This window comes from Triticum urartu, chromosome 6 (assembly GCF_003073215.2).
Source record: "Triticum urartu cultivar G1812 chromosome 6, Tu2.1, whole genome shotgun sequence".
Taxonomy (NCBI): Eukaryota; Viridiplantae; Streptophyta; class Magnoliopsida; order Poales; family Poaceae; genus Triticum; species Triticum urartu.
Window position 1 is genome coordinate 83856657 of NC_053027.1, and position 5931 is coordinate 83862587.

The window sequence follows — 5931 nt, forward strand, 5'->3', positions numbered from 1 at the left end:
GGCGGAAGATCTGGAGGCGGCCAGCACTGCCACGTCTGAGTGGACTCCCAGCGGGGGGATTGGCGAGCTGAATGTGGCGGCTCAAGGGGTCCGGAGCCGGCCGCAAGCTTAGGCCGCCCTGCTGCAACAATTCACCCAGGAGTTCCTGTCGACGCGAGCCACCATCCGGGTGAGTCCTTCATTCTTGGCCGTTTTGCTCTCTTGATTTCTTCCATGGGGGCGCGTCAGCGCACCCACTGGGTGTACTCCCCGAGATTCGGGCCGACTGCTGCGCAGTCGGGTCGGATCTTTCTTGACGGCTACCTTATTTTTGCCTCTTGTCTGAACTTCCTGGAATATCACAACCTCAGTGCTGCCGCCTTCAACTCCCAGGCTCGGGAGTTGAGCCGGAGGACCGACGACCTGGCCGACAGCCGAAGTAAGTACTCGATCTTGTCTGTCTCCTGTGGGGGCGCGTCAGCGCACCCACTGGGTGTAGTCCCCGAGATTCGGGCCGACTGCTGAGCAGTCGGGTCGGTTCTTTCTTGACTACTCTTTCCTTATTGGTTTTTCTTTTTCTTTGTCTTCAGGGGCCAACGCCAACTTGAGGAAGGAGCTCGGCGAAGCGAAGGCCGCCCTTTATACCAAGGATGCCGAGTACGCTGCCTTGGTCCAGGAACGTGATCGCCTGGCCAAGAAGCTGGCCGACCAAGAGAAGAGCCACAAGGCGGCCCTGCAGAAGGCACAGGATACCGAGGCCGCCCTGAAGGCAGAGTATGAGACCGAGGCGGCGAACTGGGCTGAGACCCGGCGAGCACTGGATGAAGGCTTCGGCCGGATCGAGGACTTGATCGATGGTAAGCCGCCTTCCTCGCCCCTCTCCTGCCCCTGCCGCCTGGGTTTTGGCTTAACTTGAGCTGCTGCTTATTTTTTGGTGCAGACTACTTCCCCGGCTACTCCGCCTTTGCCGCCCAAAGCATTGAGGCACATCGCGAGGCGCGCCATCAGGCGGGGGCCAACATCATGCCGGATGCGAACCGGACGCTTGAGGAGCAGCTCTTGGCTGTCCAGGCGCGGTTGCAGGCAGCTCATTGGATGCTTCGCCGGCTCCAACGTGCCGGGGCGCAAGTGTTGGCCGCCCTCTGGCCCGGCGAGACGATCCCCCGCACCCCAAGCCGGACTGCGACTGGCTGGAGGTCGCAGTCGGTCGCTTTGAGGCTTGGAAGGCGTCGGCGGCCCGCCTCGGAGCCGGGCGGGCGTTGGAGTTCGTTCGGGCTTGGTACCCAGGGCTGAGCCTGGACCAGCTGCGCACTTGGCGGATGGAGGCCGACGCGGAGCTGGAGGAGGTGCGGCCGGCTATCGCCCAGCGAGCTTCGACGATCGCCGAGTGCACCGACATCAGCGTTTTTGCGCCCGAAATCGATGATGACGGTGTTGCCCAGCCGGAGGAGTGGTTCGGGCTGAACCCGGCGGTGGGCGAGGACTCGCAGAGGAGATCGCCTCCAGCGACGAAGGCGAAGATGACGAAGAAGAGGACGGTGAAGACGTCGAGCCGGCCAGTGGAACAACCGGCCGGCCTCAGGCTGACCGTGCCTCCAGCAACGAGGCGCGTGGAAGCGCGCCCTCTGCGGGAGGCGGTGATCAAGCCGAGGTTCGCCAGCCGGCCGCTCCTTCAGCCGGCACAACCGTCTCCACCGACCAGCCCGGCTCGTCGGTCGCTCCGCCAGCTTGACCTGCCGTCCTTATTTTTCCTTGTTGTTTTTTGAACAATCTTCATTAAGTTTTCGCAGTTCCACCCACTGGGGGTGTATCCAAACTATGTTGAATGCTGGCCTCTCGGAGGTCTTTTATGTAAATATTTATGTGCATGTTTGGTTTCCATTCGCGTATGCTTTTTATCCTTAGGCCTTTTCCTTTGCCGCCTTCCCTCTTTGGGGAGGCAAGTACTTGAGCTTTCTTGGATTGAAGTGAAGTGAATGGAAACCGGCCGGCCGGCTACTCTGGTAGCCAGTCGGCGGTGGGAGAAAAACCGGCTTTTGTTATATTAGTCCGTTAGTCCCTAGCCGTTTTTCGTGTGGGCGCCCGTTCCTGCCTTTAACTCTTGCCAGCCGGACAGCCGGTTCTTCGAACTGCGACTTTTGGCAAGAGAAGGCTTGGGAGCCGGCACACTACTTGTCTGACTGCGGGTAGGACTTCTAATATAACTCCAGTCGGCCAGTCCCCGAGCCGACTAGTCGAACCCGGTGCCGGACGGAACAAGTAAATGAAATGACAAGGTCATAAGCATGATACTTTTCATTCATAGATAAGATGGCAGTCCCCGAGCCCTCCTCGGGGGGCCTATTGTCTCGTACTTAATACAAAAGTTAGCGTGATACATACTGCATTTCAACTGTAAAATCTTCGAAGGAGGTTGGCGTTCCATGGTCGTTCCGACTCCTTGCCGGAGTCGTCTCTCTTGCGTGCCTTCGGCTTCTGCGCGTCGATCAGGTAGTAGGAGTCGTTGCCTAGAGCTCTGCTGATGACGAAGGGGCCTTCCCAAGGGGCCGAGAGCTTTGTGCTGGCCGGCTGTTCGCTGGATCAGCCGGAGCACAAGATCGCCCTCTTGGAAAGATCTTGGCCTGACCTTCCGGCTGTGGTAGCGGCGCAAACCCTGCTGGTAGATGGCAGACCGGCTGAGGGCTAACAGCCGGCTTTCTTCCAGCAGGTCGACGCCGTCTTCTCGTGCTTCCTTGGCCTCCGCTTCCGTGTACATGGTTACTCGAGGCGAGTCGAACTCGATGTCAGTTGGGATGACCGCCTCGGCACCATACACAAGGAAGAAAGGGGTGAAGCCGGTTGACTTGTTTGGTGTAGTGCGCAGACTCCAGAGGACAGCCGGCAGCTCATCGAGCCAACAGCCGGCTGAGCGCTCCAGAGGTACAACCAGTCGGGGCTTGATGCCGGAGAGGATGAGGCCGTTGGCTCGCTCGACCTGGCCGTTTGACTGCGGGTGGGCGACGGATGCTAAGTCCAGCCGGATACCTTGGGCTGCGCAGAAACGTGCCAAGGCTCCTTTGGCAAAATTCGTGCCATTGTCGGTGATGATGCTGTGTGGCACGCCGTACCGAGTTGTTATGTCTGCGATGAATGTCACAGCAGTCGGCCCATTCAGCTTCTTGATCGGCTTTGCCTCAATCCACTTGGTGAATTTGTCCACGGCGACGAGCAAATGCGTCATGCCGCCGCGCGCCGTCTTGAATGGGCCCACCATGTCCAGTCCCCAAACGGCGAAGGGCCAAGTGAGGGGAATGGTCTTGAGTGCCGAAGCCGGCATGTGTTGCTTGGAGCTGAAGAGTTGGCACCCCTTGCAATGTTTAACTAATTCTTTGGCGTCATCCAAAGCAGTCGGCCAGAAGAAACCATGGCGGAAGGCTTTGGCGACAAGTGATCTTGAGGCCGCATGGTGGCCGCATTCTCCTTGGTGAATGTCTCTGAGGATTGCAATGCCCTTCTCTTGCTCGACGCACCGTTGGAGGATTCCAGTGACACTGCGCTTGACTAGTTCTCTGTTGACGATTGTGTATGCTCCGGCTCGACGTTGGACTTGTCTTGCTTCTGTTTCGTCAGCCGGCAGATCTTGGTTTACTAGGAAGTTGAGGATGGACTGAGCCCATGACGGAGCGCGACTTCTTCTACTGCCAATGTGGCTACTGCCACCAGGGTGGGCGGGCTGGGTGGTGAGATGCTGGAGTCGGCCGCCGGCTGTTGTGCTGGTGCAGTCCCCGGGCCGGCTACCGCAGTCCCCGAGCCGGGTGTGGCAGTCCCCGAGCCGGTTGCCGAAGTCCCCGGGCCTGCTGCGGGAGTCTTGGGGTCGCCTGCTAGGTTCTTCGAGCCGAACCCGGCCGCATCGGGGTCAGGCGGCACGAAGATGGAGTCGAACTCTGGAGACGGCTTGATAGATGGCTCTGAGTGAGGGAGGCGTTGTAGAGTGACGACCGGAGCTGTCTGTATAATGACTGCCGCGCCCCTGATCTAAGCGGCCATATCGAGCAGCAGCTTCGGTGGCATACTGACGACTGATTCTGGCTCTGAGAATACTGGCCTCGCGGTGCCGCGTTATTCGCTAGCGGGTGTGGCGAATAACTGCGCGATACCTTACTCAACTCCTAGCATATACGCGGCTGTATCGCAGTGATAGAATCCGTACCGGTAGTCGGGCTGGTGACTCGAACACATTATCGTATTGTGTCTGTCCAGTACTGGCGATTACGCCAGCGCTCGGGCTGAGCCTGTGAGTTTGGCTGACCCATCATGAGCGAGTGGACAATACACAGGGATCCGGCGGTAGTGCCAAGTTGCATATATACGTCATAGACGGCGCGGCCGTGTCCATTCGAAACGCCTCTACTGCTGGCCCCTCTCTCCTGAGAGAAGCGAGACGCGAATGGTGCAGTGGCGAGTGTCACGCGTGCCTGGATCTGCGCCTGGATCGCCTTTGCGTGAGGACGTTTCTAAACGGAAGCGACGCCAGGCTCGACCAAAGGCGGATAACTGCGCTCTTGGACCCGTCGGAAAGAGTGCATCGCAGCCCGCATGAGGTGTAGAAGCTCGGCGCACGACCAGGCGGAGGACCGGAACAAGGTTCTCGAACAACCAGTTCGAAACCCGAGGGTGCATATTGCCCCTTGAATACCCGGCACGTTTCTATTGCGCCGTGTTGCATGCCGGCTCGAGGAGCGTAAGGCTCTCAGACACACACGTTGTAGTCGTGAGGCCAGCCTCTTCTTGGGCCAACTATTCGCACAACCCGGCGGACTGCGTCTCCCCGGCGGCTATGATCTCGGCAGGCGAAGGCGGTGCTAGGTAACCGAACCGTGACGGGATCGTCCTTGAAAGTAGGGTTCAGTGCAACTCCTCTTGACGGCGTGGAAGTGGAAACCAGCCGTAACACCTGCTGGTCCCGATGTCCCGGCTCGGAGGTTCGTGGCTTGTGTAGGGCGGACGGGCCAGCAGGCTCGCCTCAGAGTAATTAGCAACCAGCCTCTGAGGAACCGACTGGGCTCGCGCTGTCTCCCTCTTCCTGAGGCGTCATGCGAGCGGTACAAGCCATAGACCGCGGGTGACCAGCCCGTGCAGCACGCGTCTTTGCGGCGAGCAGCGCGTTATACCTTTGTCCATCTTGAGTGCATCTGTTGTATCCAACGAGGCCCAAGCAGGTGGGAGGGCTCTATTCGGTCCCTTGTCGGCCCGCCAGCCAGAACACGGCGGAGGGCAGGTTGTGGGCCGGCATCTTCTTCAGCTCGTGAAAAGCTTGGTCGGCCTGGTCGTTCCACTCGAAGTGAGTGCTTTTCTTCATGAGGCGGTAGAGGGGGAGAGCTTTCTCTCCAAGCCGGCTGATGAAGCGGTTCAAGGAGGCCAAGCACCCGGTGAACTTCTGAATGTCTCGAAGCTTGGTGGGGATCGCCATTCTCTCGATGGCCTTGATCTTCACCGGGTTGCATTCGATGCCGCGTTCGGAGACCAGGAAGCCTAGGAGCTGGCCGGCTGGCACTCCGAACACGCATTTCTCGGGGTTGAGCTTGATTTGAAATCGGAGCAGGTTCTCAAACGTTTCCTTGAGGTCTCCCAGTAAGGTGCCGCGCTTCTCCGTCTTCACCACGATGTCGTCCATGTAAACGTGAGCGTTTCTGCCGAGCTGCTTGAGGAGGCACTTCTGCATGCAACGCTGAAAAGTGGCATCGGCATTTCTCAAGCCGAATGTCATAGTCAGGTAACAGAAGCCTCCAAATGGCGTGATGAAGGCGGTCTTCAGGCGGTCATCCGGATCCAGCTTTATCTGGTGATATCCGGAGTAAGCATCCAAGAAACTCAACAGCTCGCATCCGGCTGTGGAGTCTATCACTTGATCAATCCTTGGCAGGGCAAAGGGATCTTTGGGGCAGGCCTTGTTGAGGCTTGTGTAGTCTATAC